Source organism: Panthera uncia, chromosome X (assembly GCF_023721935.1).
Source record: "Panthera uncia isolate 11264 chromosome X, Puncia_PCG_1.0, whole genome shotgun sequence".
NCBI classification, from domain to species: domain Eukaryota; kingdom Metazoa; phylum Chordata; class Mammalia; order Carnivora; family Felidae; genus Panthera; species Panthera uncia.
Window position 1 is genome coordinate 889,484 of NC_064817.1, and position 6,915 is coordinate 896,398.

Below are 6,915 nucleotides of genomic sequence, written 5' to 3' on the forward strand. Positions count from 1 at the left end.
ATCCATCCATCCATCCATCCATGCATTATATCTATCTATCTATCTATCTATCTATCTATGTATCTATCTATCCATCCATCCATCCATGATGTCTGTTTATCTATGTATCTATGTATCTGTCTATCATCTATCTATCCATCCATCCATCGATCCATCCATTATATCTATTTATCCATCTATCCATCCATCCATCCATCCATCATATCTATGTATCTATGTATCTATGTATCCATCTATTATCTATCTATCTATCTATTATCTATCTATCTAGGTATCTATCCATCGGGTGCATAGGATCTCCAGGAAGCATACTGACTCCCTGTGCCTTCATTTTCTTTAAACAGACCAGAGGGACTCACCTGTGCCCACTGTCCTGTCCCGTGGGCAGGTTCCAGCCGCCAAGGACAAAGCAACGCCCTGGCACGAGTCAAGGCTTTTACGATCTGGTGCATACGTCTCTTCCAGATCAGCCTTCATTGGATTAATGCATCCAAGGCCGTGGAGTGCATTCGACACCTTTTTGTGAATATTCATCTCTGAGCTCGGGGTTGAAACATTTTGGCTGAAAGGAAGAAGATGGTAAACAGTTAAGCTCCGAGGTCCACGCGGCGTCTGTTGAGATCCCTCGACTCTGCGGTTGTCGTGAATGCGGCCGGAGGCGACGTGTAACCAAATGGGTACAGCGGTGTGCCAATAAAACTTTATTGACAAAAGCAAGCTGGGGGCCGGATCAGGCCTGAAGGCTGAGTTTTTGTCCCCTGCTCTGTGGTCCCTGTGCTTGTGGTTGACTTCGGGGTGGAACAGTGAGGTCCCTGCCCACGGGCTGCACCCCCAGGTGGATATGCTGGGGCCGGCCGTGAGCTGCGCGTTCCCGTGGCCATGCTGTGTGTGTGCACCTTGCAGAGAAGTTGCACTCATATCCCTCCTGGGGTCCGGAATTTGTCCTAGACCCCAGAAACGTCAACTGGGGAGGAGAAACTGGGCACAGGCCAACTGGGTCCCTGCGGCTAGGTTGTTCGGGGCTGGCTGTGAGGAGGCCAGAAGGACCGGATGTCCCTGTGCCCTTGGGAAGCTGGGGGCCGATCCTGAGTGAGTGAGGAGGAATCTAGAGGTCCCGCAGGGAGAACAGGCTGGAAATAACCACTCTGGCCCTGGGAAACTGGGCTGTGCTTTCTCCTGCACCCTTTAAGGGCTGGCATGGACATCAGCTTCCTGGCATGTGGACGGCCACGCTCCCAAGGCCCCCAGAGAAGGACAGAGAGGCCAGGGTGACACCTGAGGGACCCCAGCGGCGTTCCCTTCTTGTGGGGGCACCTCGAGCCCCAGCAGGGCACTTGGACCTCCTAAGGGGGTGATCGTGTTGGTCATGTGGCTCGATCAGTGGCACCCCAGAAAAAAAAAGGCAGGAACGCGTTGTCCTGACGCGTCTCCAGGACAAGCAGACACCCCGAAGTGCTTTCTGAAAGGCGAGATTGTCCCAGATGCGTAATGTGTCTCAGATGCTAACTGGAGGCAAGGGACCCCACCTCCTGGGCCATTGAGAGGGGGTCTTTGCATCCAGAGGGAGGACTCAGTGAGAGGCTGGAGAAGCGTGCCTGTCTCTTCACATAACTGACTCATGACGAAGGCTTCTAACAGCAAGTCATGAAAAAGAATGGCCTAAATCCAGGGATTATTATGGTTATTTTTTTCTTTACTTAGGAAGAAATCTAGAGACAAGCCCTCCCGGGCGGGGTTGACAGCTTCAGCTTCATGATGTCAGCAAGGGCACCTGGGTTTTTAATGGTTTCCCAGCACCTCTCTTAGTAAATCGGCATTCTCGCCTGTGTTGCCTCATGGTGCAAAGCGGCTGCCACCGCACCAGGCATCAGGTCTGTGTCCAGGCTTTTGTGGCAACCTCCAGTGGCCATGGATGGCAGACCACGGCGGGACAGTGGGGCTGGGTGCAGGCAGCTGAGGTCAGACCTGGCTTCTGTCACAACACAGGGGCTGAGGCTGGGGCACAAGGGGACCCAGAGGGTGTGCTGGGGACAAACACTAGGCAGAATTGCTGTGTGTCCCGTTAGAATTGTGTGCCTTCCGGAATGCTTTGGCTTCTTGTGTGCATTTGATTCACCGGGAGGCACATGAATCAAGGAGGCTGTTTTCCCCCCGGGGTCACCTTGAGAGGCAGCCTCAGGGTGGGGTGTGTCGGGGCAAGAGGAGGGGGAGCGATCTCCATAATAACAGCGATTGCTGTGCTCACAGCTCTCTGGGCACTTGCTCAACACATCCGTCGTGGGAAGGTCATTTGTCAAAGGCAGGTCCGCAGGTCTCAGTGGGGGCCCCTGGAAGATACGTCCCAGTCCTAAACTCGGGAGCCTGTGTTTAGGAACCAGGGTCTTTGCAGAAGTGACAAACTGAAGTATCTGAGGTGAGGTCCCTCTGGATCACGGTGGCCCTGAATCCAATGGCAGGTGTCATTGTAAGAGACAGGACAGGAGACACAGACACAGAGGAGAAGCCACGTGAACAGGCAAGCAGAGACGGGCGGGATGTGGCCACAAGCCCAGGGGCGCCTGGAGCCCCAGAAGCTGGGAGAGGCAGGAAGGACCCTCCCTTAGAGCCTCAGGAGGGGGCACAACCCTGCCTGGATTTAAGGGGCCCTACCCGCCCTGGATCTGAGGGGTCCTGCCCCTCTTGGGTCTCAGTGGTCCAGCCCCTCCTGGTGTCAGCGATCTTGCCCTGTATTTCAGTGGCTCTGTCCGCGCCCCCCCCCCCCGCCCTAGATCTCAGTGGCCCTGCCCCTCCTGGATCTCAGTGGTCCTGACCCAACTGGATCTCAGAAGCCCTTCCCTGCCTGGATCTCAGTGGTCCTGCCCCTCCTGGTGTCAGTGATCCTGCCCTGCCTGTATCTCAGTGGCCCTGCCCCGCCCTCCCCGGATCTCAGTGGTCCTGCCCCTCCTGGATCTCAGCAGCCCTGCCTGGATCTCAGGGGCCCTGCCCCGCCTGGGTCTCAGTGGTCCTGCCCCTCCTGGATCTCAGCAGCCCTGCCTGGATCTGAGAGTCTGGTCTCCAGAAGGTCTCTCCCCTGGAGCGTGGGATGAGAGCAGAGGGAGCAGGGAGATGGGAGGGAGTCACCTCAGAGCCCAGGGAACCCACGGTGGTGAGTTCATGACCTGAGCTGAAGTTGGATGCTTAAGTGACTGAGCTACCGAGGCGCCCCCACTGGAAAGGCATTTCTTTTTTATTTTAATATTTATTTATTTTTGAGAGACAGAAAGAGATAGAGTGTGAGTGGGGGAGGGGCAGAGAGAGAGAGGCAGGCACAGAATCGGAAGGAGGACCCAGGCTCCCAGCGGTCGGCACAGAGCCCGACGCGGGGCTCGAACCCACGAACCGCGAGATCAATGTCTGAGCGGAGATCAAGAGTCAGACACGCCCAGGAGCCCCCCAAGCTCCCCCACTGTAAATCCCTGGGTGTGTGACTGTTGCCGTGTGGTGGTCACAAATCACCACAATATCGTCAGGTGCCATCACCGATCTACAAGATACCCCAGAACCGACTCGTCGGAGAGCAGAAAACTCGTGCCCCTGGACCAACGTCTCTGCGCCTCCCGACCTCCAGCCCCTGGAAGCCGCGTCTGCCCTCTGCTTCTATGATCTGAGCACTTGAGACCCACGTGCAAGTGTGAGTGTGCAGAACGTGACTTCCTCTGTGTGACGTGTTGCACAGGGCATCACCCCCTCGAGGTCCAGCTGTGTTCCTGCACACGGCGGGATGGCCCCGGTCTTCCAGGCTGAGCGATGGTCCATTATGTGTACAGATAATACAAACATACAAAATCATTTTTTTTTCAAAATTTTTTTAACGTTTATTCATTTTAGAGACAGAGAGAGACAGAGCATGAACAGGGGAGGGTCAGAGAGAGAGGGAGACACAGAATCCGAAACAGGCTGCAGGCTCTGAGCGGTCAGCACAGAGCCCGATGCGGGGCTCGAACTCACGGACCGCGAGATCATGACCTGAGCCGAAGTCGGCCGCCCAACTGACTGAGCCACCCAGGCACCCCCAAAATCATTTTTTAAATACAGAAAAAAATGATATGATTTTTGTATAAATAACATATTAAAACATACAAAATAATATATAATATATTAAATTAATTATAATTGTTTATATATTTAAAAGCAGAAGATATACAACATTACACAATGTAGAATGTTGCATATAATAATATAATAATATCCAACATTATGTATAATTATTATATGACATCATCATATAATCATATGTTATATATAATTATGATGTGTAAAATTATATAAAATTATATATAATCTGTAATATTATTACATATAATGTTATATTGTATATAACCTCTTGTATACCTATCGTATATTGTATATTGTATTACATATAATTATTATATGTAATAATTACGTTATTACCTTACATTATATTACATTACATTACAATGTTATATATAATTATATATAATATATAATGTTTATGATACAATCATATTATATAACTATTATATATTTACTTATAATCATACATTTTATATTGTACACACAAATATATACGTAAGTATATGTGATGTATGCGATATATTGTTGTATACAACATTAGATGATATACAACCTATATACAACACTTACGTATGTATACATATGCTGTGCATCACATAAGGTTGTATATCTGATATTTTAACTACATATAGAGGTAGGAATATTAATTTGCTAGGAGACTTGTGCCATGACATTTTATTTATATATTTGTGCTGTCCTGTCGGGATATCAAACTCAAAACGGGCCTCTGTTCCCCAAGGCAAACACGAGACGGTCACACCCATAGGTGCACAGGTACACAACGTGCACACATACGCCAGGCAAACACCAGGGCTCGGAGGTGCGAGTCGATGATAACCTGCTGGGTGGCTGGCCGTCATGACCCGCCCCGGGCACGCCTGGCTCGCTCCCCAGACCTGGCTCGCTCCCCAGAGCTGGAGACAAGCAGACGCACGTGTCCTACAGTGGTGGCCGTCCACAAGAGGGAGGCCGGGGACCTGGTCGTGCTGCAAAAGACAAAGCAGCGGGGAGAAAGGCAGAAGGGAGCCTCACCGAGATTGCTGGGGGGAAGACGTCAACATGTGTAACATGCTTCACAGACGGGACGCCTCGAGGGTCCGCCCCATCGCCTTTCCTGCGGACCCACCTGGTCTGGGGAATGCACACGTTCTGGACGGGAGGATAGACACAGCGGCCTGGGGAGGGCCAGAGTCACCCCAAGACTGCAAGAGGGACAAGACCAGGTAGGGCATCCTGGGCCAGAAACGCCTGGATGCATCATCAGCTTGGTGAACCCACCAAGAAGTGAAGGGATGACCCAAGTAGTCGGGTCAATCCTTGACTTTTCATCTTGGGTCTATTCTTACCTTGGATGGACATAGTGTTCATAAGATTACCTCTTGTTAATATGGTCGTTAATTAAGGCTTTAGGAAGTACCTCATCAACGCCAAAGGAATGAATCTCTAATGTGAAATTCCAGGCAATATGGGACATAGGAGGACACAGCTGGGCATGGAGGGCTCTCCCCTCCCACCACACCTGTCCCGACCCAGCCCTTATGCTTGGACTATTGCTATAGCCGATAAGCAAAGGCCTTTCTTGGCGGGCCAGATGGACGGCACAATACAGACAGAACTGGGGTGCAGTGGGCCTGGGTGGGGTGATGATATACTAAGATAAACGTTTCTGCTCACCTAACTGCCCCCCCTCCCCGAGTCTGGGCTGCTTCCAAGAGCAGAGAATCCAAAGGGGGGGGGGCTGTTATAACGTTACAGGGCAGGTGGCCAAGGTCGGCGTGCACAGGGGTGAGTCAGGCTGAGCGCAGGCACCCTGGATATGACATGACTAAACTGTCACATCTGTGCTCTTTCTCCCCCAAACCCACAACTCCTCTCTAATCATGAGATTGGTGATTAGAGATTAGCACAAACAAACTGTGAACCCAGTCACGTCCCACAAGCTCCCTGACCAACACGCCTCACAACTGCCTAAAAGTCACCAGAAACAAGCTGGGTCTGAGAAAATGTCCCGATGCACAGAAGCACTAACATGTTTGTGGTACTGGGGATGGGGACGCCTGTCCCCCCGCCCCGCTCCTTCCCTGTGACTTCCAGAAGCTCTCAGCTCCCAAAGTGGGGCTCACCTGCAGGGGAGGGGGCCGTGGGGCCTCCCCAGAGTCCTCCCCCCGCCCCCGATCTCTGCTAGCTTTTGCAGTGGTGAACAGGTTGATCCTGAGGTAGCTGACGGTTGTGGGTCCACCCACAGAAAGAAACAACGCCCATGTGGTTTGGGGTTTTCCTCTGGGGTCGGTGTGAGGCCGCCCCTTGTCTGATGTCCTGTTGTCACAGTAAAGACAGACCTGCTCAGGGTGAGGGGTCCTTCTGCCCTGCTTCTCAGGCTCCCCTATTTTCCAGAGCTTGGAAACTGCGCAGAGCCTCATCTATGTTTGTGTGTGGGTACATTATGTCTATCTATTAATCATCTACTTGTCCATCTTTTCTTTTCTTTCTTTCTTTTTTCTTTCTTTCTATATGAATGTCATCTATGTATTAATCATCTATTTATGTATCTGTGTGTGTAGCAATCAGTCTATTCATCTGTCTATGCACCTATCATCCATCTATCCATCCATCATCCATCCATCTGTCCATCCATCCATCCATCATCCATCTATCCATCCATCTATCTGTCCGTCCTTCCATCCATCTGACCGTCCATCTATCCATCCATCCATCCATCATATCTTTTTATCTATCTATCTATCTATCCATCCATCCATCATCTATCCATCCATCCATGGATCCATCCATCCATGCATGCACGCATCCATCATCCATCATATATTTTTATTTATCTGTCTG